At 41.1% G+C, this 27642-nt stretch overlaps 1 gene segment (V, D, J or C); it reads right to left on the bottom strand.

Annotated features, from left to right (window-relative positions):
- LOC125738142 (Ig kappa chain V region Mem5-like) overlaps positions 1-27642 on the bottom strand; it is a 76418-nt gene that overhangs the window by 3214 nt on the left and 45562 nt on the right.

Here is a 27642-nt window from a genome sequence, read left to right as displayed (position 1 = left end):
TGGATTGTTTTGAGTGCAAGTTTTTTGCAATTTTGTGTGCTTTTTGTTTGCACCAGCGAATCACAGTCATATTTGTTAATATTTGTTTAGTTGTATTTATTCAGCTGGATCTAGATGTATTTGTTTCCCTCTTTGACAAATTTGTACATTTCTCTGTAAGCATGTTTTCGCTCCAAGTACTTTAAGTGGAAAACAGTTTAATTTGTGTAAAATTGTGCAAGTGAAGAACCCCAACTGCAGTTATTGCGTCATTTTAAATTCTGGGCCACACATACATATGGTTTAATTGATAAACTACAAACAGTAAGACATTACCAACATTAAATATGGTAATTATAAAGCTACCAAGTCATTTAGGACAATTATATGCTTCCAACTTTGTGGGAACAGTTCGGCGAAGACCCTTTTCTGTTCCAGCATGAATATTCCGAAGGTGGACAAAGAACGCACGGTCCATAAAGACATGGTTGGCTGAGTTTGGTGTGGAAGAACTCGACTGGCCTTCTTGACCTCGATCCTACTAAGCGCCTTTGAGATGAACTACAATAGAAAACCAGACAGGAGGGATGGACGTAGGGACCAGAGGCACAAGGGGAATCAGAGGAGGATCTGTGGGTGTAGGAAATGTAGCCAGCAGAGGATCCGGAGGGCACTGATGGCGTCCATGTCCCAGACGACAGCTCCAGAACATGGAAACACAAGACCAGGGCCAAAGCCTGATCCTGGGCAACTGTGAAGGCTGGACAGGTGCTTGGTCACCTGAGTGTGGCCACCTGAGGGGCTCAGGTCTGAGACTGGAGACACAGACACAGGAGTGTGATGCACTGACGACACGGCCTCTTCTGAGTCGCTGGCAACCTGCTTGGGGTTTGGAGCTGGCAAACCTGTGCCTGGCAAGATGGGCGCTGCTGGTCCGAGCAAAGAGACTTGGGCAGAGTGCCGGCACCCTGGACACTGAATTAGCTGCCCCCTGCTTTATCATGATGTCACATATGGGTTAAATGCAGAGGACACATTATGTTGTTGTGCACTGATTGCTGTGGTGTGTCCACAATGACCACTGATCCCCAAATTCTAAACTCTAAAATTCTCTGGGCTGGATGCTGGTGACTCTGGCTCCCTCTGGGTCTGCAGTGTGCATAGCTTCCTCTCCGTCTTCAAAAATGCAGCCTATCCGTATGGAGGGCACTACTTGATAAGGAGTAATTACTGCTAAACAAATGCAATGGATGCACAGTGCACATTAATTTCTGTTCAGGGTATTGCATTGGATACTTTCAATATTGAATGCTTATGTATGGATTCTGATAACATGACAAAAAATTAACATGTATTTTATTTTGTTTCATTGATTTAAACGTTTAAATTTTGTTCACAGTCCTCTGGCAAAAGCTGAAGGCCAAAGAAACATTACTCACATTCTTGAACACTCAGAGGGAACATTGGTTCTGGGTTCAGTACCCAAGCCTGCCTGTGTGTGTTTTCTATGTTCTCACTGTATTCCAGTGAGTTTTCTCTAGATGATCCAGTCCCCCATACCAGTCCAAATGCATGTAGTTAGGAAAACACTTCTTTAATTTGACAGTAGTATGTGTTCTGTGACAGACCAGCATCCCTTCCATGGAGTATTTGCCCAGTTCCCTGTGCTTCCTGAGAGATGCCATGCTCACCACGTCTCCAGTTGACATAATTCCTACACAGCTTCTTAAAGAAGCATTTGTGGCTCTTGGTCCTAGTGTGTTGTCCATTATCTACTCGTCTGCTTACTGGCACAGCCCCCTCTGGTTTCAAGCATGCTGCTTCATAGCCCCCCGTTATAAAGCATAACCTGGATTCCAAGAAATTTTATAACTTTGGCCCAATCTCAAAACTGTCTTTCAAAAACTTTGGAGAAAGCATTTTATACTATTGACCTTTTTAAGTGAACACAACCTTTTGGAAAACATCCAGCCCGATTGTAGAGCACTACATAGTACTGAATGATTTACAGTAACAAATGATTTACAGTACAGCTCATGGGTGATGCTGGAAAATTTGCTACTCTGGTTCCTTTCGACCTGAGTACTGCTTTCGATCATACCCTACTCATTGAGCACCTTAAACACGCCATTGGCATCCAGAGAACTGCAGTCAATTGGTTTGTATCCAGTCTTCGGCAAATAACATTTTTGGTTAACATAGGTAGTTGTTTATCATCCACAGCTGCTGTCAGCTCTGGGGTTCCTCAAGGGTCCATCCTAAGCCCCACTATCTTCTCTATCTGTATGCACCCCATATTTAAGAAGCATTAGATCTCCTTTCATTGTCATGCTGATGTCACAGTTATATTTGCCTCTAGAACTAATAGATACTTGCATCTTCACAAGGTTAAAGAGTGCTTGCAGGACGTTAAGCAGTGGCTTGCTAATTATTTTTTACAGTTACACGGAGATAAAACAGATAGAATTCTGTTTGGATACTCAGCTTCTACTTTACTAGTCCACTAGTGTCATATGCTAAGCCATATATCAAGAATCTCAGTTCTTTTTGACTCTGATCTCAGATTAGATAAGCAAATTATCTTCGTGGTCAGAGGAGCATTATACCAATTTCGTTTGGCTTCAAAAATTAAATCTGTTCTGTCTTTTAATAATTTAAAGAACCATGCTTTTATATCATCTCGACATGACTGCTGTAATTCCCTTTTCTCAGGTCTGTGTAAGTCATCTTTATATCGTTCACAGTTGGTAAAAAATGCACCTGCTAGACTGCTAACTGGTACCAAAAGGCGGGAACATGTGATAGTTACGGGAATCGTAATATTTCATAGGTGTATTTTAACCCACTTACAGTACACTTCCTGAAAAGTAAACTTTGATTTATCTACCCCCTCAGCACCTGCAGTGAGTTTTACTGCAGGCGTCTGAGTCACAGTAATCTGGCCTCATAAATGACATCATTTGAAATATTTGAACAAATATTATGGCATCATTACCATAGTTTGTAGTTTGTATTGTAGCATTTGATTTTCAGTTTGAATATTGTTGATGCATTGAGACTGAACTTGGATGCAGAGGATGAGCGTTCAGATGAAGATGGTGATTAAAGTCATTGTCCCTGTGGACTGTGTTGCTGTGAAGGACGACTGTGAGTAACAGAGTGTTAATCTCACAGGTTTATAAGCTGCCACAGGTCACTGAGGGACGTGCTGCCAATGCAAAGTGTGTCTTTCATGCAAATGCATGTGATGCATCTGTTTCCATGGCAATGGGAAAGCAAAACTTGGGGCATATTCAAGCTACGAGGTCACAGTTATTATAAAATGGTTGTATGCACCAATTGCATTTTATAATAGTGACCACTAACAAAGTCAGTAATTTGAAATTTGTGTGTATTGATTGTGAATTTCCACAAATTTATTAATTGCATGATCATTTGCTGTGCTATTAATTTATATCATAGTGTGCTCCGCATTTCTATGGCCAGAGCAGATATTACACAGCAAATTCTGTGTGCAACAAACCTTTTAATGAAAGGTATTACTGATGAATGTCTCTCTAAATCTGATTGTTTTAAGTGACTTTACTGTTTCAGTGTGTACCTTTTAATTGTGACTTTTAATAGATATTATGATATTTTGCCCTTCGGTTGTAACAATGGCCTGTGTTCTTTAGTATGGCAGATCCAGTGTGGGGTTATCCAGTGTATGTGTGTCATCCAGTGAAAGGGGCATAATTCCTTAGGCTGGTGATATGCTACTGAGTCGTGTGGCCCACACTTTAATGGATGAACTGGAAGTGTAGGCACCGGTCCTTTTGCGTGGCTTTGATTCTAAAAAGTAAAATAAATAATCTCCTTCATTTTCTTGTAACAATGTAACAGGCAATCCGCTCGATATTCTCACCTAAGGAAACGGGGTTCCCCACTGCATAATTGAAGGGCTTGAATGCAGAAGAGCAACTGTAATGTGTGATCTATCGAGGCCACTGAATATATTTAAACTATACGAAAGGTGGCTATTTGAATAATGAGTTAATTTTGATGAAAATCACAATATTTATAGGTGTATTCTAACCCTGTTATACTTACTGAAAAGTGACCTTTATAGAGCTTTGGTTTAGATTCCCCCTCAGCACCTGCAGTGAGTCCCAGCTGCAGCAGTGCAGTCACTGTGCAGTCTGACTGAGGGAGGTTTTTGTACGGCTCTGTATCACTGTGTGAACACAGCTTTACTACTGATCTCGTGGTAACTCAGACAGTAATAATCTCCTGCATCTTCAGCCTGGATTCCGCTGATGGTCAGAGTGAAGTCGGACCCATAATTAGTTCCACCTCCAGTGAATCTTTCTGGAGTTCCAGACTGACGGTTTCTAATTTCGTATATGAGGAGTTTAGGCGGCTCTCCAGTCCTCTGTTGGTACCACGACACATCGTCATAATATATAGGGTTGCTGGTTTTACAGCTTAAGATCACAGTTTCTCCTACAGTAACAGCTTTTACCACAGGTGTCTGAGTCACAGTAATCTGCCCTCTGGATTCTAAAAAACATAAATAACATTATTTGAAATATTTTAAGAAATACAATTATATCATTACCATAGTTGTTTGTATTATAGTATTTGATTTTTAATGATGATGCATTGAGACTGACCTTGGATGCAGAGGATGAGCGTCCAGATGAAGATGGTGATTAAAGTCATTGTCCCTGTGGACTGTGTTGCTGTGAAGGACGACAGTGAGTAACAGAGTGTTAATCTCACAGGCTTATAAGCTGCCACAGGTCACTGAGGGACGTGCTACCAATGCAAAGTGCGTCTTTCATGCAAATGCATGTGATGCATCTGTTTTTAATAACGGGAGGGCAAACTTTGGTTCTCATTCACACTGTAAGCAGTGGTGTTGGAAAGATTTGAGATTTTTTTCCTATTGTGAAAAAAATGCAGTGTAATAACGATTTTAAAGTATGTTGAAAATTATAAAGATTTTATCATTTAAAATAAGACTTACACTGTTTAGGGTGTAGATTCACAATTAAACATAACTAAAAATAACTGATCCTTATGATGAAATTATCTGTCTGATGCAGGACTGCAATTTTATTAAGTATATGTGTTTAAGCAAATTGGCCTCGGTTTCATCATCAGTTTATATCCGTCTTCGAAAATGCAGCTTAACTGTAATGGAGGAGCTCTGCTTGGCAAGGAGTAACTGCTGCCAAAGGAGTGGAATGGGTGGACTGGAAGGCACAGTTTGTATACTGCTGTTAATGCCAGAGGAAGTTTGGAACTCTAGTTAATGAGTCACTGATGCACTACGGGCCTCAGCAGCCGGAGACCCCTCCCTGTTATTTCACATGGTCTGGCACTTCATGGCGAGGTTCTGTTGTTCCTAAATGCTTCTACTTTGCAATAATCAGACTTACAGTTGACAGTGGAATATCTAGCAGGGAAGAAATTTCACAAGCTGACTTATTGCGAAGGTGGCATCCTATGACAGCATCATGCTCGAATTCACTGAGCTCTTCAGAATGACACATTCTTTCACAAATGTTTGTAAACCTGACTGCATGGCTGGGTGCTTGGTTTTATATGCCTCTGGCAATGGGTCAGAATTAAACACCTGAATTCGATGATTAAGAGCTGTATTCCAATCTGTATAGTGTATCCTGTATCTGTGAATAAATGTTGTCTTGATTACTTCTCGGTTGTCTGAATTTGCTGACTCGAGGACATTCTGGGTATACGGGGTGCTCTACGCTGGCCAGGCTTAACATCGATTCCACATATTTCAATGGTGAAAATATGTAGTATGTGGTGTAATATGATTGTCACACCAGACATATGCAAATATAAAAAATAAACTAGACAATTAATAAAAACACACCAAAGCAACCAAAATTAAGACCACGATACATAAACCTAATTGTTAAAAATATAAAAATAGGCTTAAAATGTGATGTTGCTTCCTTGTAAAAAAGCACAATGGAGAGCAGCAATAGGAAAAGGAAGTAACACCTCAAAAGAAGCCTTAAAACAACTTGCTGGTTAAAACTATACAGTATATTAATAAAATAATTACTGATATGTTGTGTAGCATATTACACATAACAAGAACAGCATAGGAACATTCAGGGTGAAACCTCAGAGCTCTCAAGGACTTGTGTAGGTAGCAGAATCACATCTTCCACATGCCAAAGCACCCACCCTCTACAGCAGTGTGTCTTTGCTGGGCAGCGTTACACCTCTCCTCAGCCACAGTCTGGGGATTCAACACTTGAATCAGCAGGTATTAGGTTAGCGGATGCCTGATTGCACAGTTTTCTGCCATTGCCAGTTAGGAGGAGTGATTCACCTTAACAATTCAAAAGATGTGACTGACCATATAGCAAGTTTGGTTGGTTGGCTCATTATGTAGCTTATGTAACCAGGGTTGTTCAGAATTTATGAACTGCATTTTGAATTGACTTGGCCACACCCTATAAGATGTTGAATTGGAACAGCAGTAAGAAGAATTTAATTCAATTCGATGCAATCATACAACACATACAGTACAACACAATTTAATCTAGCAAAGCATGAATAATCACATATCAGATTTACTTCCAAAATGGTAGATGTCTATATTAACCTTATATATGTACTAGTGAATGAATTTTTTTTTGCATGATTGCAAAATGGTCATATATTTATTGTTTTTGCATATTTAACTGCTTAAGCGTGTCTCCATTCATGAGGAGTCTGCACTACCTTTTCTTGTGAGTGTCAGTGGGTTTTCAGATGGACAGGGCTGTGATAGGGTTACTTGTATGACTGTATGAAGTGCTGCATCACCATGGTACACAAAATCATAGTTAAGTTATGCATTATATAGGTGACACTTCAGTTGTTACATTCATTATGAATAACAGTGACATGCACAGACTTTTCAGGCAGGTGCTCAAACAGAAGGCCATGGCTAACGGGTACTTTTTGCTGACGTAAATTTTCACGGTGGGGGGTATGGGCGGGATTCAGAGTTTGCTGTTTATGTTAAAAATATGAATTACCCAACATGTTTTGTGAAAAATTGTTTTATTTTGAAAAAGCAAAATAAAAAAGCACCCCCCCCCCCAGGTACAAGCACAACTATCAGAAATAAGTACAGAATACAGGAATATTATATAAAAGGTTAATTAGTTAGACAAGATTATCAGAAATAAAAGCTCTTAATCCGGTCAAAAGCAGTACTCCATCTCATCAGTGTTTGGGATCTAGCCCCATACATCCTAGCGGTTGACAGCTCCACTGAGATAATACTAAACACATTAAGAGCCCTTAAGCACTTACACATTAAGCGTGGGGGGTTCCAGCAGCTAACTAGTAACTTCTTAGCTGCTGTAAAAGCAACAAGGCGGCGGCTTCTGTGAAAAGGTGTGAGTGCAAAAGCTGAAAAGTCACTTAGAAAAAACAGGTTAGGAGTTAAGATGATGTCTTTGTCCAATAGGATTTAAATATCAGTAGCTAACTAACACCAGATTGAATTAAGAGCTGAGCAAGTGCCGTGTACCCCTTGTGGACATAGGTTGCCGTTGGGAGAGCTGGAAAGACGCGTATAAAATTTAAGTTTTTAAAGGTGTCAAATACATTATGTGCGCCAATTTCCAGTGTATCAGCTGATGATTGGGATTTTTAGAGGACATTGTTACTTCCCATGTGTGCTCAGAAAATGTGTCTTACACATCGATTTCAAAATCTTTTGACCAAACTGCAACTGCTCCTAAAGGTCTGTATGAAGATCTGAGGAGAAATGAACATATAGAGGAAGCAGAGATAGAAAAGGCATTGTCGAAAAACATTAAATTAAGGAGAGGATATTGTTGTGACCGCCAGGTGATCAGGTGAGCGTGCAGGCAGGCGAACGAGCAGGAACAGGCAAGCAGGCAAAGTGCGGGGAAACGGGGTTTATTCTCAGGACTCGGGGCAGGAAACAGACGACAACTAACATCAATGACAGACAATGAACTGAGGCAAGATGGGGACTAAACTAGACAAGACAACAGGGTACAGCTGGGTACAATCAGGGAAGCACACGTGGATAATGAGGGGGCATGGCACACACGAGGATCGTACGAGCTGGGCGTGACAGATATAGAAGCAACTCCGAATTTAAAGGGACCCCATAGGCATGGAGAGCTGATCTAATGCACAAATACATAAAGAATGTAACGGCAGGGATGTTATATTGAGCCTTAATATCCTGAAATGTCCTTAGACCTTTATCATTGAACAGATGCCCAAAACTGGTGATATTGCATTCTGCCCACTGAGAGCATCTACTGTAAATGGAGTTACCAGATAGAAACCTATGGTTATTGAAAAGAGGAAGATGGTAATGCCAGTTTGGTATGGGGCCAGCCTGTCTTTCCAAAGGTGGACACTAGATGGGATATAATTGGGCCAAAACGGAGATTACATTGCTCTGTTGAAATACTGCAAAAGACCAAGTCTTTTAAATTATATGGAGCCACCAAGGATTCTTCCACTTTGGAGCCTGAGTTGAACCAAACTGATAAAGGGCGAAGAATGAATGATTGAGCAAAGAGTTTAAAATTAGAAAAGGAGAGACCTCTATCCATCCTACTACGCTGAATAGTGGTCAACCTAATGCGAGAGCGCGTCCCATTCCAGATATACTTGAGTAGGATAGAAGCCAATCGGATCCAGAAGTGAGGAGGGGAAGGCAAAGGTAAGATGGCACTGTAAAAGGTCACGCATGGTAGGATATTCATTTTAACAACTGAGATGCACGTATATAGGGAATTAGGTAAATGTGTCCAGTTTGAAAGATTGGCACTAATGACTGACAGGATTTTCTTAAAGTTATTGTTCACAGTATAGTATAGAGAAAAAGAGGAGAGAGGACAGCCCTTGAGTAGTGCCTCTACTCAAAGAAAAGGACTGTGAACATATTTGACCTGTTAACACAACTGCCCTGGGATTATTGTGTAATCATGCTAGTCAAGGCCTAAACCCATATGTTCCAGGACAGACCAAAGGTAGTCGAACTCAAGGCATTCAAAAGCTTTCATAGCGTCCAAAGAGAAAATACCACAGGGGTCTCCGATTGATCAGCAGAATAAATTATATGTAGTAAGTGACGGAGATTGTCAGAGGCTGAATGAGAGTTTGTAAACCCCGTTTTGGTCTTCATGAACCAACTTGGTCATAAAAGATTCGAATCGGCGTGAGAGAACTTTGTCATACAATTTGACGTCTACTCCAAGCAAGGAAAGTACACGGTAATTAAAACATGAGCCAGGGTCCTTATCTTTTTTCAAAAGGAGGAAGATACTTGCCCTGTTGCAATCTTGTCTAAAGGACCCTTGTTTAACTGAATAATTTATCATATCAAGCATGAGTGGAGTTACTTAATATTGGTAAAAATCATATTTTATAATGTAACCTTGGGCTGCAAGGTTACGTAACCCCAACTACGCCACCCGAGGCCCTGCCCCTCAGGACTTCAAATTAACCCCACGACTTCCACTTGCAGTTACATTTGCATGCACACAGAGACGCATATCCCAGAATTAAAACAATTTATCAACACAATACTTAAAAAGAACCCTCCCAGCCTTTAAACAATTACCAGCATATGACACCACTAAAACATAGACAAACGGGGTTGAGAGCAAAACCCAGGTGCTGGTGGTCCAATACTATAATCACGCCTTAACCCCTTAGCCAGCCAGGGAAGGTGCTTACCTGGAGAAAGAAATAGTAAGGGGAGACACCACACACATACACCCCGAGGGCACACATATCCAAGTGGGAGTTAACATCAAAATCACAGCAAACCACATCCTGGAGTTAATACTTCTCACTCACCCCACATTCACTCCATGCAGTGCAAGAAAACAGCCTCCAACCCCCAAACTCCAGCACCACACTCACTGGCTCTATGCTGTAAATGGGGAAGAGAATAAACTACCCTCCAGACCTCCTACTATACCAGCCAGCACCCAGTTAGCCCCGGTAACCACCCCCCCTATTCACAACTATGCCAGTACAACCCACATAATCTTACAAACCAAACAAAATCAAAACAGGCAAAACAGCAGTGACCATCTCCTGAGCGTCAGCATAAACCCAGACACACTCGTGGCCCCGAACCCAGCCTGGGAAGAGATCAACAGTCCTTACATACCCAGAACAAAACGGGAATGAACCAAACCACCCCGTCCAACCCCTATTACTCATTACCTTACGGCGCAGCCCAGACACGAAACCAACTGCTCACCACCATTTCCGTCGCTTGCAGGAGTGTCATGGCAGCAATCGGACCACTCCCCCACTACCGGCTTCCCACCGTTTTTATACACACCGATCTTAATTCATTGCGTGTACCGCTGTTTCTACCCAATTAAGACTCCATTACGAAATTACGAATTACCTAACCAGCGTCTCGTACATACAGCCCGATACTGGATCCGGGGATGGCGTCATCCCTAGCGATCACCGGTTACAATAAAAATGTTTTAACCCTGTTACACATACTGAACTTTATAGAGCTTTGGTTTAACTTCCCCCTCAGCACCTGCAGTGAGTCCCAGCTGCAGCAGTGCAGTCACTGTGCAGTCTGACTGAGGGAGGTTTTTGTACGGCTCTGTATCACTGTGTGAACATATTTCTACTACTGATATAGTGGAAACTCTGACAGTAATAATCTCCTGCATCTTCAGTCTGGACTCCACTGATGGTCAGAGTGAAGTCAGCACTAGATCCACTGCCAGTGAATCGAGACGGAATCCCAGAGATACGGCTATTTGCGTAATAGATCAAGAGTTTAGGAGCTTCTCCAGGTTTCTGTAGATACCAGGCCATGCAGGGATTATTATTATAAACATACACTGGGCTGCTGGTTTTACAGTTTACAGTGACTGTCTGTCCTGAGGAAGCTGATATCAGCTCTGGAGTCTGAGTCACAGTCACTTGTCCTCTGGATTCTGAAAATACAAAATATAAACATATGAACAACTGAATAAACATACAAAATTTCCACACTTAGAATCTTCAGACATCTAAATGAAAAATGCACAATTCATCAAGGAATGTGTTGCAAAAATACAAGCTTGTTCTGTGTTACCGTGAGTGAGGATGAAGAGTAAGATGCTGAGGCTGATCAAAGTCATGTTTGTTTGGAGTCTGTTGTGATGAAGGGCAGCTGTCAGTCATGAAGTGTTAAACCTCCTGGAATATAAACCCTCCCAGAGCACTGAGGCATGAGCTGAAAATGCAAAGTATCTTCTGACTGACATCATAACCGCAGAAGAAATAAGGAAATTTTGTTGTTCAAAATGAAAAAAAAACTTCCTTATGCCCTAGTCAGGCCCAAGGAGAGGGGATGCAGCCGGTATATCGCTCCAGGGCCTTTGAAGCTCATGGGGGCCATGAAGCCCAACGCATCCCATAATTTGTATTATACAGTGATCCCCCGCTATACTGCAGTTCAGCTATTGCACCCCCGCTATATCGCAGATTTTTCTGTGGAACATATGTAATTTTCTATCGCGGAAATATGCAGTTTAATAGTGATAATTTTTTATGGGTTTTTGACAACTTTTTTATGGTGAAATAAGCATTTTCCTATGCTAAGCCATTAATAACAACAATGTATTACTGTAATTATAACATCTGTATATAAATAAAAATGGAGTAAGAATTCAATAAGTACATCCTACCTGTAGTGCACTTTGCAGCCTGTTCATAGCAAAGCATATGGTTTTCAGCAGACACTATGTGTGCTTAAAAGTTTGCTAGAACAATATTATAATTTATAATAACTAACGTATACGTAACGTTTAAGCAATACACTAGTAAATCATAAAACATACTGCTACGTACATGTAGAGTCGCAATTCATAACGAAATGTACATACGCTTTTCATTTGTCACTACGCGTGCTAGACAAGAGTTCGTTAGAACAATAAGTATTATAATTTATAGTAACTATAACATAACTAAATATACATATATATTACATATTATTATTATATTTATGTTACTCATATCTTTAGCCTGACATCCACATATCATATGTGCTTACAAAGTGTGTTTTAATAAGTTCAAATGTATTTAAAGTGTGTGGGAGGGGTATTTTAAGGCTTAAACTATATATATATATATATATATATATATATATATATATATATACACACACATATATGGTCTTTCTATATCACGGATTTTCACCTTTTGCTGCTGGGTCTGGAATGTAACTTCTGCGATAGACGGGGGATCACTCTAATTTGAATATTAATTTTTTTAATTCGCCCTGCGATGGGCTGGCCCCCCATGCTGGGTTGTTCCCTGCCTCGTGCCCATTGCTTCCGGGATAGGCTCCGGACCCCCCGCGACCCAGTAGGATAAGCAGTTTGGAAAATGGATGGATGGATGGATTTATTTAATTCATTTAATGAATGGTAGGACTCTATCCAAATATATGCATCAGTCTGTGTATTCTGTTGACAATTCCTGCCACTGTCGCCTCTGCAGAGCACTCATTCAGCAAGCTGAAGCTGGTGAAAAAAATTCTAAGATCCACTATTTCACAAGTGCGACTAGTAGATTTGGCAAGACTCAGTATTGAGTCTGATCTAGCAAAACAGATTAATTTTGATTACGTCATTCAGAGTTTCGTCAGGTAAAAGAGCAGGAAAGCACCTTTCTTCAACAGACAATAAATGCTGTTATAAACATCTATTACTGTTATAAATATATTACTTTATTTTTATATTTATACATATACATACTTATATAAATGTATCAATATAATCTACCCATCCATCCATTTTCCAAACCACTTATCCTACTGCGTCATGGGGCATATATTTATTGTTTTTGCATATTAAACTGTTTAAGCGTGTCTCCATTCATGAGGAGTCTGCACTACCTTTTCTTGTGAGTGTCAGTGGGTTTTCAGATGGACAGGGCTGTGATAGGGTTACTTGTATGACTGTATGAAGTGCTGCATCACCATGGTACACAAAATCATAGTTAAGTTATGCATTATATAGGTGACACTTCAGTTGTTACATTCATTATGAATAACAGTGACATGCACAGACTTTTCAGGCAGGTGCTCAAACAGAAGGCCATGGCTAACGGGTACTTTTTGCTGATGTAAATATTCACGGTGGGGGGTGTGGGCGGGATTCAGAGTTTGCTGTTTATGTTAACATGTTGGGTAATTCATATTCTTTGTGAACAATTGATTAATTTTGAAAGAGTGAAGAAGAGAACAAGTACAAAGGCACAAAAATTACCTCCTAGCCGCCCCCTTCCAGGTGCAACCATCAGAAATAAGTACGGAATACAGGAATATTATATATTATATAATAGGTTAATTAGTCAGACAAGATTATCAGAAATAAAAGCCTTAATCCGGTCAAAAGCAGCACTCCATCTCGTCAGTGTTTGGGATCTAGCCCCATTGAGCTCCATTGAGATAATACTAAGCTGACTAAGAGCCTATAAGCGCCTACACATTATAAACCCTGTTTGGTCTTCATGAACCAACTTGGTCATAAAAGATTTGAATCGGCGTGAGAGAACTTTGTCATACAATTTGACGTCTACTCCAAGCAAGGAAAGTGCACGGTAATTACAACATGAGGTAGGGTCCTTATCTTTTTTCAAAAGAAGGGAGATGACAACTGTGTTGAAATCTTGTCTAAAGGACCCTTGTTATACTGAGTAATTTATCATGTCAAGCGTGAATAGAATTACTTAATATTGGTCAAAATCATATTTTATAAACATGTTTTAACCTTGTTACACATACTGAACTTTGGTTTATAGAGCTTTGGTTTAACTTCCCCCTCAGCACCTGCAGTGAGTCCCAGCTGCAGCAGTGCAGTCACTGTACAGTCTGACTGAGGGTGGTTTTTGTACGGCTCTGTATCACTATGTGAACACAGGAACATTATGGTAACTCTGACAGTAATAATCTCCTGCATCTTCAGCCTGGACTCCACTGATGGTCAGAGTGAAGTCAGTACTAGATCCGCTGCCAGTGAATCGAGACGGAGTCCCGGAGAAAAGTTGTGTTGCTCTGTAGATTAACAGTTTAGGAGCTTCTCCAGGTTTTTGTTGGTACCAGTGTAAGTAGTCATTGTTATACACAGCGGGACTGACTGTACAGCTCATGGTGACAGTCTGTCCATGGAGAACAGCCTTTACTGCAGGAGTCTGAGTCACAGTGACCTGACCACTGGATTCTGAAAGTAAAATCAAAATGTAAAGATATTAGAAATAAAATAAAATGAGAAATAATAACAAGTCAATCAGTATTTTTTTGTAATTTTAATTTTGTAAATGAATCCGTATTATAAAAAATGAATATCAGTGGTTGTATTTAGCCAGAGAACAATGAGCTGAATATGTATATTAAGCTTTACATATTATTTTTGAATTATCTGTATTAAAAATTACTATAATTTGCCCTTAAAAAGTACAGAATATTACCTTGATAGAGAAAGGCAAAGACCACAATGAAGATGCTGATAGACGCCATAGCTGTGTTTGTGTCTGTCGCTGTGAAGTACAGACAGCTGTCAGTCATGGAGTGTTATGAAGAGGATTATAAGCACCTTCAAGGCACTGAAGCATGTGCTGCTCATGCAAAGTGTCTCCTCTATGCAAATGACCATCCTGGGCCATCAGGCCCATAGACTGAAGGTTAATGGGCCCCACTGGAATCAATCTGAACTCAAGTGGTTGTATAATATTATATAATTGCCAGGTTCTGTTCTGTATGACCCCACCCTCAATGACTCTTCCACGTTTGGCCAACTGGCATTGCTGGCCATTCTATGTTTCCCCCTCTCTGTCATCTAGTCCATCCCTTTCCTATGCATTTAGTCCCTGATCGGCCAGCAGATGTTGCTGGCCAACCTGCTCCCTCTGTGTTAGTTCCTAGTGTGTTTTCCCAGTTCCCCGGACTGCTGTGTAGCTTGGTGGCTTGACCGTGCGCCACACAGTCTGTGAACCCTCTGCTCGTGGGTTTCAGGCTGGCCTCATGTGGTGTTTTGCATTTACTGGTTTTCTGTTTCTTTCCCCAAGCGTTTATTATTTTCGCCTTCCTGTTGGCGAAATGGCAAAGATATCATATCACAATTTTTTTACAGTCATATCACGATTTCGATTTTATCACAGTACTTATACTGATTTGAATGATACTTTTTTTATACTATTTTGCAAGTTACTGAACAGTACAACCAAAGTATTTTTCTTTGTAAAAATATAGTCCTGAACAATAAAACAGGATTTTGGCCAAAGAACATTTCTGAACAGATTTTAATCAGTTTGTGCAATTTTGCCAACAACTTTATTTAAAGCAAAATAAATATTTAAAGTTACTTCAGAACAAAATATCAACAAGAACAAAAACGTACGAATGGTAAGCAATAAAAATGGCAACTCTTATTACGGGCTAATGCTATTCTTAAACTATTACTGAATTATTCAACATTGTCATTTTAACATGACATGACAATACCTTCTTAGGTAAAACAATAAATGGGTCCTTAAAAGGGTCAATAAAGGGTATAAATGTAAACTTAAAGTTAAATTGTGGTTCTCTCGTTATACTGTTTCGGATGTTGTCTCTTTAAGTGCTTGAAAAGGTCCGTCGTGTTGCCGTCTGACGCAAAGTAACGACTATTTGTTCCTTATCGTCTGGGTAAAAGCCAAACCACTTCCGTATCACCGATGCAATGTTTTTTTAGGGACAAACTCTTCCATTACATTCTTACTTTCAGCCATCGCTTCCTGCTACACTCAGAATCAAAGAGAATGGCGGAGTGAGAACTGTACGTCATTGATGTAGTTCACTTTGGTTGGTCGAGCGCTCTTTCTATAAGGCGGGCATTAAGCGGACTAGCAAATAGTCCACTTTGGCTGAGGAAAAAAATTTGGAAGAGCACAGAGCCGCAATAGACAGATAGAATGTAATCTATATAGACAATTGTACGATCTCTCTGCTTGGCAGATCGTCACCACATTGATCGTCTTCACGATCTCATATCGTCATATCGCCCACGCCTATCCTAAGTTCAATGGTTATTATCAGTTACTCTACCTGTTGCCTGTTTCTCTGTGCCAGTATTTCATTGTTCTATCTGTTGCTCCTTGTCCTGCCCCCTTTGTGATTGTTTGATTGTTTTGATGATTCACACCTGCCTTTTGTCAGTCCTCCTCATCTGTGTATTTAAGTGCCTGCCTTTGTTCAGTTCCCCAGTCAGTCATTATATTAAGTGCCAGTGTTGTGGAATGATCCTTTGTGTTGTGGAATGATCCTTTGTGTTGTGGAATGATCCTTTGTGTTGTGGAATGATCCTTTGTGTTGTGGAATGATCCTTTGTGTTGTGGAATGATCCTTTGTGTTGTGGAATGATCCTTTGTGTTGTGGAATGATCCTTTGTGTTGGACGTTCTGTCCCCTTGCCTGTTCCTGGGCATTTTTTTCACTTTAGTAAACTCCCGTTTTGTTTCAGAGCAACTAAACATGTCATCACCTTCTGTTTCCTGCCCGTGTCACGCCGCCGTGCCGAAACTACCGTATAATATGGAGCTTCCCAAATGTCTGTGCATAGTTTGAAAACTCAGTGATACAGATGCCAATTTGTACCTTGCAGCCATACTTTGTTGGCAATTCCCAGAGACTAGAATCCTCAGTGATAGCAAGTCTCTCCGACAAGCTGGTGCAGTGCTGGTGCAGTATGGCTGGATATGCCGCAACAGGTGGCTGAACCGGTATGCAGACATTCAAAAATTGAACTGAAGTGCATTTCTTCATCACTATGACTCACTGTTCTTATAAGGAGGCTATATTCACCTTCAGTGTGGCTGTTCACATGCAGTGGGTGAACTGACCATCACCATTTGTGCTGTTATCTTTGAAGAAGACGCCATAGCGAATCTTCCTCTTCGTTCAGCGGGTGAAGCACACTGCGCACTGACATATTTGTGTCAGTTTTTTTTTGTTGATTGGGCTGCCTGTGCCGTGCATGATCATGGGCTCAGAAGGACCTACACACATTCAGAGCCTTCGGCTGTCCAATTGGATTCCCTCATGGGCCAGTGGGCGGCTCCCTACAATTGTTAGGTTCGAAGGAGGACGGGCAGGCTGGACGCAGCGAAGGACGAGGCAGGTAGGTGGAATACCGGCAAACAAGGGTTTAATTGGACTGACGGGGGGTTTAGCGATGCACATAACCACAATGACCGACATCAGACAGGGCAAGACGTGGACTAATATAGAAGAGACAAGTCGAAATAACACGGAACAGCTGGGCACAATCGGGGAAGCACACGTGGATGATGAGGGATCGGACACATGAGGATCGGACGAGCTGAGCGTGACAACAATCTCCTGCAACTTCAGCCTGGACTCCAGTGCTGGTCAGAGTGAAGTCAGAACTGTAGTTAGATCCACCTTCAGTGAATCGTTCTGCAGTTCCAGATGCATGGCTTTTTATCACTGAAGGATGTGTCGCCGATACAAAACAAAATAAACTATCTCCTTCAGTTTCTTGTAACAATGTCAGTGGCAACCTGCTTGATCTCCTCACCTGAGGAGTCGGGGCTCCCTACTGGATTGCAATGTGTGATCTGTTGCTGTTACTGTATGTATTTAAAAATATGAAATGTGTGCCTGTGTATATAAATAATGAGAGTTAATTTTGATGAAAATCGCAATATATTATAGGTGTATTTTAACCCTGTTACACTTTTGTCACTGAAGGACATGCTGCCAATGCAAAGTTTGAAAAACGAAATAGCAAAATACCTCCTTCAGTTTCTTGTAACAATGTCACTGGTAATCTGCTTGATTTTCCCGCCTTAGGAAACCGGGCTCCTCTCTGGACAATTGAAGGGGCATGACTGCAGATGAAACAGCTTCTATGTGTGATCTATCAATGTCGCTCTATGTATTTAAATAATGTGAAATGTGTACATATAAATAATGAGTTACTTAATTTTGATGAAAATCATATTTTATAAACATATTTTAGCCCTCTTACACATACTGAACTTTATAGAGCTTTGGTTTAACTCCCCCCTCAGCACCTGCAGTGAGTCCCAGCTGCAGCAGTGCAGTCACTGTGCAGTCTGACTGAGGGAGGTTTTTGTACGGCTCTGTATCACTGTGTGAACACATATTGACTATTAGGGTAGTGGAAACTCATACAGTAATAATCTCCTGCATCTTCAGCCTGGACTCCACTGATGGTCAGAGTGAAGTCAGACCCATAGTTAGATCCACCTCCAGTGAATCGTCCTGGAGTCCCAGACTGACGGCTGCTTATATCATATATGAGGAGTTTAGGAGGCTCTCCAGTCCTCTGTTGGTACCATGACACATCATCGTAAGTTATAGGGCTGCTGGTCCTACAGCTTAAGGTCACAGTTTCACCTACAGTAACAGCTTTTACCACAGGTGTCTGAGTCACAGTAATCTGCCCTCTGGATTCTAAAAAACATAAATAACACTATTTGAAATATTTTAAGAAATACAATTATATCATTACCATAGTTGTTTGTATTATAGTGTTTGATTTTTAATGATGATGCATTGAGACTGACCTTGGATGCAGAGGATGAGCGTCCAGATGAAGATGGTGATTAAAGTCATTGTCCCTGTGGACTTTACTCCCTGTGTTGCTGTGAAGGACGACTGTGAGTAACAGAGTGTTAATCTCACAGGTTTATAAGCTGCCACAGGTCACTGAGGGACGTGCTGCCAATGCAAAGTGTGTCTTTCATGCAAATACATGTGATGCATCTGTTTTTAATAACGGGAGGGCAAACTTTGGTTCTCCTTCACACTGTAAGCAGTGGTGTTGGAAAGTTTTGAGATTTTTTTCATATTGTGAAAAAAATGCAGTGTAATAACGATTTTAAAGTATGTTTAAAATAATAAAGATTTTATCATTTAAAATATGACTTACACTGTTTAGGGTGTAGATTCACAACTAAACATAACTAAAAATAACTGATCCTTATGATGAAATTATCTGTCTGTTGTAGGACTGCAATCTTTATTAGTTATATATCCATCCATCCATTTTCCAAACTGCTTATCCTACTGGGTCACGGGGGATCCGGAGCCTATCCCGGAAGCAACAGGCACGAGGCTGGGAACAACCCAGGATGGGGGGCCAGCCCATCGCAGGGCACACTCACGCCCCATTCACTCTCACATGCATTCCTACGGGCAATATAGCAAGTCCAATTAGCCTCAGCATGTTTTTGGACTGTGGAGGGAAACCGGAGTACCCGGAGGAAACCCCAGGACGACATGGGGAGAACATGCAAACTCCGCACACATGTAACCCAGGCGGAGATTCGAACCCGGGTCCCAGAGGTGTGAGGCAACAGTGCTAACCACTGCACCACCATTCCGCCTCCACTATCAGAAATAAGTACGGAATACAGGAATATTATATTTAAGGGTAATTAGTTATGCAAGATTATCAAAAATAAAAGCAGCACTCGTCAGTGTTTGGGATCTAGCCCCATGCATCCTTGCGGTTGACAGCTTCATTGAGATAATACTAAGCAGACTAAGAGCCCATAAGCACCTACACATTACGTGTGTGTGTGTGTGTGTGTGTGTGGGGGGGGGGGGGGGGGTTCCACCAGCTAACTAGTAACTTCTTAGCTGCTGTTAAAGCAACAAGATGAAGGCTCCTCTGAAAAGGTGCGAGTGCAAGAGCTGAAAAGTCACTTAGAAAAAACAGGTTAGGAGTTAAGATGATGGCTTTGTCCAATAGGATTGAAATATCATTAGCTAAGTGACACCAGATTGGATTAAGAGCTGAACAATCCCAGAAAAAATGAAGAGAAGTGCCCGGTACCCCTAGTGGACAGACGCATATAAAATGGTTTTAAAGGTTTTAAATACATTATGTGCGCTAATTTCCAGTGTATCATCTGATGATTGGGATTTGTAGAGGACATTGTTATTGCTTCCCATGTATGCTCAGAAAATGTGTCTTGTACATCAACTTCAAAATTGGGCCAAAACGGAGATTACATTGCTTTGTTGAAATACTGCAAAAGACCAAGTCTTTTAAATTATATGGAGCCACCAAGGATTCTTCAGCGGCTCTTCATGACACTTTGGAGCCTGAGTTGAACCAAACTGATAAAGGGCGAAGAGTGAATGACTGAGCAAAGAGTTTAAAATTAGGAAAGGAGAGATCTCCATCCATCCTACTACGCTGAATAGTGGGCAACGTAATGCGAGAGCGTGTCCCATTCCAGATATACTTGAGTAGGATAGAAGCCAATCGGATCCAGAAGTGAGGAGGGGAAGGCAAAGGTAAGATGGCACTGTAAAAGGTCACGCATGGTAGGATATTCATTTTAACAACTGAGATTCGGGCATATAGGGAATTAGGTAAATGTGTCCAGTTTGAAAGATCGGCACTAATGACTGACAGGATTTTCTTAAAGTTATTGTTCACAGTATAGTATAGAGAAAAAGGGGAGAGAGGAGAGCCCTTGAGTAGTGCCTCTACTCAAAGAAAAAGACTGCGAACATATTTGACCTGTTAAGATAACTGCCCTGGGATTACTGTGTAATACTTTTATTATGTTAATAAAGTCAGGACATAAACCCATATGTTCCAGGACAGACCAAAGGTAGTGGAACTAAAGCTTTCAATAGCGTCCAAAGAGAAAACACCACAGGGGTCTCCGATTGATCAGCAGAATAAATTATATGTAGTAAGCGACGGAGATTGTCAGAGGCTGAACGAGAGTTTATAAACCCTGTTTGGTCTTCATGAACCAACTTCGTCATAAAAGATTCGAATCGGCGTGAGAGAACTTTGGCATACAATTTGACGTCTACTCCAAGCAAGGAAAGTGCACGGTAATTACAACATGAGGTAGGGTCCTTATCTTTTTTCAAAAGAAGGGAGATGACAACTGTGTTGAAATCTTGTCTAAAGGACTCTTGTTATACTGAGTAATTTATCATGTCAAGCTTGAATAGAATTACTTAATATTGGTAAAAATCATATTTTATAAACATGTTTTAACCTTGTTACACATACTGAACTTTGGTTTATAGAGCTTTGGTTTAACTTCCCCCTCAGCACCTGCAGTGAGTCCCAGCTGCAGCAGTGCAGTCACTGTACAGTCTGACTGAGGGAGGTTTTTGTACGGCTCTGTATCACTGTGTGAACACATATTGACTATTGGGGTAGTGGAAACTCTGACAGTAATAATCTCCTGCATCTTCAGCCTGGACTCCACTGATGGTCAGAGTGAAGTCAGTAGTAGATCCGCTGCCAGTGAATCGAGATGGAATCCCAGAGCTACGGCTATTTGCGTTATAGATCAAGAGTTTAGGAGCTTCTCCAGGTTTCTGCTGGTACCAGGCCATGCGAGGAATAGAGGTCCCAGCATTATACACTGGGCTGCTGGTTTTACAGTTTATAGTGACTGTCTGTCCTGAGGAAGCTGATATCAGCTCTGGAGTCTGAGTCACAGTCACTTGTCCTCTGGATTCTGAAAATACAAAATATAAACATATGAACAACTGAATAAACATACAAAATTTACACACTTAGAATCTTCAGACATCTAAATGAAAAATGCACAATTCATCAAGGAATGTGTTGCAAAAAGATGAGCTTGTTGTGTTTTACCGTGAGTGAGGATGAAGAGCAAGATGCTGAGGCTGATCAAAGTCATGTTTGTTTGGAGTCTGTTGTGATGAAGGGCAGCTGTCAGTCATGAAGTGTTAAACCTCCTGGAATATAAACCCCCCCAGAGCACTGAGGCATGAACTGAAAATGCAAAGTATCTTCTGACTGACATCATAACCACAGAGCACATATGTAATATTTGTTGTTCCAAAATGATAACCAGTTCATTATGCCCAGGAGAAAGGCAAACCTTTAATAGTCTGTTTGTTACAGTGTGACATCAAAGGTTTTAAAGTGAGGTAAAATCAAAATGATGACTGATATAAATGTGTTACCATCTGCCCCCTTCTGAGACTCTCAGACATCATTTCTGTCCTTCCTGGTTCCTGTACTAAAATTCTGTGATGAATTAGCAGGTTGCATGTGCATCAGATACATGTGTTAACGTGTAATGAGGCTAATGTTGATCCCATCTGCAGCAATAATTCTTATTACATCATGTTAACAGTTATGTATTGCAGGGCTCAGAATTTCAGCTGAGTGCCTGTGTGTCTTGCTGTAGCTTAGCTTGTGTTATTCCTGGGTGTTTGTCTTGCTAAGTCGGCATGAAGGGCATCACTAGGGCTCTGTAGCCCCCAGTAAATGTACACTAATTACTTTAAATGGTGCGCTGTAATTCATTTTCATTATAACCAGAATCCTCTAGTAGAGACTTATCCCCCCTTTTCATAAATCTCTAGTGACTCTCTTGGTCGGTGCCCCCTCAGAATACAGTGCCCTAGACGGTTGCCTATGTCACCTAAATGGTTGTCCGGCACTGGTTGGCAGCATTATTACTGGCTTAGTGGTTTGTGCAACACTATCTTGTTTCTTGGGTCTGTTGTTACTGATGACCAGTGTCTTGAGTTCCTGGTCCTAGTTAGCCTGTATCTTGTTCCTGGGTTCATGGTCCTGATTAGCTGAATTTCCACAGCCGATATGCTGGGAAACTGGTGTCTTGTTCTTAAGTTTGCCGTGATCATGCTGGTTTGTGTTTCAGCCCCAATTCCTGTTTCCTGGGTCCTGCTTCCTGTTCCTGCTTTTCCAGTCCTCTGCACTTGAGTCTGCCTTTTGTGCACCTTGTCTTGGAGCCGACCAACCAATCAGCACCCCCTAGTCCCACTGAACACCTGTTTATTATCTCAGGGGCCAGTGGGGGGAAAACCTGGCTTTGTGGATAGATGGCCCAGTTTGGGCAGCTCTCTCTCAGACGATGCTTGTGATGGCGCCCAAAAAGTTACGCAATAGTTGTACTGTACAAATATCACAACCTAAAAGGTTTGCGATTTACAAACAAATTAATGAATACAGAGTAATAATAAAAATAAACAATGGACCGCATATCATAGTCTGATGTTGCCGCTGTCTGGGTTTATGAAAACGGTATCGTTGTTTTTTTTTTTAACTTTACACATTGTTTGGACACATTTATTTTCTTACTTTACAAATTACTGTTTTGATAAATGTGCTAAAATGTGTTTAGCAAATGCTTGTTTTATCCTGTTCATTTTGTGTTTAAATGCTAAAACAAAAAACATATTTAGGTGTAATTTTTTGGGGCCAGGAAACAATTAATTGGTTTTCCATTATTTCATATGGGGAAAATTCGATCAGAACTCAAACTTTTTAGGATTTGAACCTGAGTTCTGAATGGATTAAGTTCGAGTTCTGAAGTACCACTGTATGCTGTACAAAACTTGCCATCATGTATTAGTAGAATAATGCTACATTGTTTCTTATTCTGTGGAAAATGAAAGATTGATTTGTTGGCAAGATTTAATAATGAATTAGAAACATTGCGAATTATATAAAAAAAAATATATGAAAAAGCTGTGCGCAGTTTTGTATGAAATTACATACTTATTTAGCACAAAGGTCAGAGTTGTTCTTGTTTGGTGGGAAAGCAACATACAAAAGAGGCCAAAAACTAAAAAAGTTCCTGGTTGAGACAGCCTAGGAATTTGCAACCAGGAACTAAGGGCCTTATTTGTAAAGGCTTCGTATGAACAAGGTGAAATCAAGCAATGCACAGTGCGTGGTATGGGTGACGACCCCTCACAGCACCACCCACTTGTGTTTCCTGACTGCTGTGCAGGGCATGGCCGTGGAACGGGACGGGACAGTCAAGGGGTATGTGTTCTGGTTCTCCATAGCAACAGCAGAGGGTGCTCCACTGGGGGTGGCGCCATGGTCGAGCTGCCGGTAATGTAGTACCCATGGTCACCCTGTCATACACTTATGGATCCTCTCTGATGCAAGCATGACTCCATGGTGCACAGCGTGACAGAGACAGGATGTCCTCTGCATCTCCTACTTGCTCCACCACCTCGGTCAGCATGGTTGATTTCTGCAAATATGCTGGTGTAGTTGCTCAGGGAAGAGCGTCCGCAGAAAAGCACTGAGAACCAGGTCTGTTTGCACTGCACAGGAAGACTTGGGGTAGCCCTGCTGTCCATAACCCTGGAGATCAGCTGCAAATGAAGTCAGAGTTTCACCCTCTTGCCTGAGACAGTAACCAACTATCCCACTGGGTTAGCCCCCTTAGCCCCCACATACACGGTGGGCATGTAAACACATCCATCAATAATCACAATAATCATGAGGCACAAGTTCACACACGATGTACATATAAGTACAACACAATACACATTATTTACAACTAATTATTACACATTTAAACATATTTACAACTGCAACTGGGCCAGGTTCCCCAAGGTGCACTGGGTTTTCCCCAAGCCCTGCATGGCACCGCTATACGTTTTTGGTGAATGAATGGGATCTACGCCATTTTTAATCCACAACCCTGCATTCAAACTTATTTGATGCAGGGTAGTTCTGCAGAGTTAATTACCATGACAATATGTGCCGTTTGAAAGTGAGCTGCGTAATTGGGATTAAATCTCATTTAACCTCACTCAGCTAGTAAGACAGTGAGACTGATTACTTTACATCCAAATATTAGGTGGAAAGATGCTTTCGTGACAGTAGAAGGACATAATAAAAATGTCTTAAAGTGAAAAAGTTGTACAAAGACATAAATGCATAGTATTTTTTAAAACCATCCAACAATTTTTTATAAGTGTTTGTCCTATTTAGGGTCGCGGGGGTCCGGAGCCTATTCCAGAGGGTATGGGGACAAGGCAGGGAGCCACCCAGGATGGGGGGCCAAACCCATCGCAGGCATTTCTAGTTCTTACATTTAGAATATAAAAACAATTGAATATGAAATAAAAAATAACAAAAGTGTAAGCTAGAGCTGCAATATTCATAATTTTGATCTATTTAAAAATAAAATAATTTGAATTAATTCCAATAGTGTTTCATGGCGACTTGAAGTCTTTATTATTAACACAGGTGCCACCTAGTGGTAAGTCACCTCAAAACGGAGAAGAAAAGGTGGCCTGGAGTTTTTCACATACAGTAGCTGGGGAGTGGCTACATGCGTTGTGAGAAATGTAAAAGAAACAACTAGATGGGCATGAAAGAGTGTTTGAAACAGAAACGTCCAGGTGCAGCGGCGAATTCTGTGAGATTATTTCGGTTACCTTGAAAGTTATGTTTAGTACAATAAGAGTACCTACTTTTCAGTGTTTTTGTTTGTCTTGAAAAGAAGCCTTTTTTCAACTATGCACTTCCGGAAAGAACTATTAGGCAACTTTATTTTTAGCTTTTTATAGATAAGACAGGGGTGGCATGGTGGTGCAGCGGTTAACACTTTTGCCTCACGCCTCTAGAACCCGGGTTCGAGTCTCTACCTGGGTCACATGTGTGTGGAGTTTGCATGTTCTCCCCATGTCGTCGTGGGGTTTCCTCCGGGTACTCCGGTTTCTCCCCACAGTCCAAAAACATGCTGAGGCTAATTGGAGTTGCTAAATTGCCCGTAGGTGTGCATGTGTGAGTGAATGGTATGTGAGTGTGCCCTGCGATGGGCTGGCCCCCCATCCTGGGTTGTTCCCAGCCTCATGCCCATTGCTTCCGGGATAGGCTCCGGACCCCCGCGACCCAGTAGGATAAGCGGTTTGGAAAATAGATGGATAAGACAATTGAGTTATTCTCATTGCAAAACAATTCAGTATATTTTATATAATAATGGAAGATCAGTACTTAGAAATAAACAATCGATACTTGCAACAGAGCTGATCAAACAAATCCAGATCATAAAAGAAGTGAACCGATTAACCATGAACAGATATGAAACCCAGAAAGCATGGGTAGCATTAGGGTTAGGATTAGGTTTAGGATTAGGGTTAGGATTAGCTAAAAAAAAGGTATTATTTACAGGTGTGCATAATTAAATGAAATTAAGTGAAATCGATTCTGGAACTATTACAAAAAATATTTGTTCTTACTGAATAATGTAAAAAGTACTGATGTATCCAGTGAGAGGCTGACATTTCCGCTTCCTGTCCCCTGATCAGAAATGGGGTGAGTCCCACCCCCTCACAGCTGCCCCAGTCCAGCTTGTTTAAACCCTGAAACTAAACTCTCAGCCGTTGGAGCGAAACTCCTATTTGCATAAACTGAGCAGGACGGTTCCGCTGCCCCCAGAATAGAGCAGGCAAATGTCCCCCAGTCCCCATGGGGTTACAGTGAGGTGGGGGCTCAGCCCGTATCACAGAGCAGCAGATTGTCCCACATGATCACTGACTGTTTTCAGTGGGTTTCAGTTAGCAGTTTTATGTATTTTAGTTACATTGAGACATAAATATATTTCTGTACATTTGATTTAATGATTTATTAAATGAGTTTTATTAGAACAGTGTTTGCTCCATTTTATGAAGAATGAGCCTGTGATGTGGTTTGTAATCTCAGTATAGAGGAACTGCTCAGTATGAACCTGCTTGTTAAAATAACCAGTTATGATGACAGTCGGTTTGTCAGACAGAATGAAATATTTATTTAGCTCTGCAGCTTTCAGGAATAAGATACACAAGATAATATAATGTGACACAAAAGCCTATAAAACATTAGTAAAGATATTCAGTCATGGATCATACAAAGCACATAATTTTTTCTATATCATCACTAAATCAGAAGCGTTGTAGCACAACACGGTAAAAACACAGTAATCAGCCGCTCATCACAGGTGACGCTGAGCTCATTTACTCTGAACAGTCGGCCCTCTTCAGCATCTGAGTGACAGAAGCCTGGGAGCCCTGATTGGCCTCACAGACCACTGAGCCCGCCTTCTTCCACTCGTCCACAGTGAGGCTCAGGCTGCTGCTCCAGCTGTACAGGCCATCCTTCTCCAGGAGCCCGCGGCTCGTCTCCACCACTTTGCTGCTACCGTCCACCTTCCAGCTCAGCTTCCAGTCGGAGGGGAAGCCCTTGTTGGCCAGGCACATCAGGGTGGCCGTGTTCTTGCTGGACACCTCCACACTGGAGGGGGGCAGGACTGTCAGGGTGGGGGCTCTGTTACCTAGGGGACACCAAAGGGACTTGAGGTCAGAGTTCAAATTTTAAAACAAACTTTAAGTTTAAATAAATACACTAAGTGGAATATGACTTAGGTTGCATATTGTTAAAATGGGACACTTTTGAAAATTTCCTCTCTGGAAAAAATTACAGAACCATCTCAATGTCTTGATACCATTCTAAATACATTAATGCTCCTAGAACACTACATAGAAGAGAAAATAAAGTATTACTAAAGACATATATTTAGTGCAAAGTTTAACTGTCCCATTTTGCCAGGTATCCCAGTTTAGCAATACTCACCCTGGTTAACATAATCTGTGATTACATAAGTAGTTCTGCATGTGACAAATCACACCCCATCCTAACATCTACAGCAAACAGTCTAATATTGCCCTTGTGCCTTATCTCAGCTTAAGATATTCCCTTTTATATTGGACTTAAAATGAATGTGTAAAATACACGTCCAGAACAATCTAACTGTGAATATGAAATACGTTAAGTAT

This window comes from Brienomyrus brachyistius, chromosome 3, assembly GCF_023856365.1.
Source record: "Brienomyrus brachyistius isolate T26 chromosome 3, BBRACH_0.4, whole genome shotgun sequence".
NCBI lineage: Eukaryota > Metazoa > Chordata > Actinopteri > Osteoglossiformes > Mormyridae > Brienomyrus > Brienomyrus brachyistius.
The sequence above is the reverse complement of the archived record's forward strand: the minus strand, read 5'-3'. Positions and strand labels throughout refer to the sequence as shown.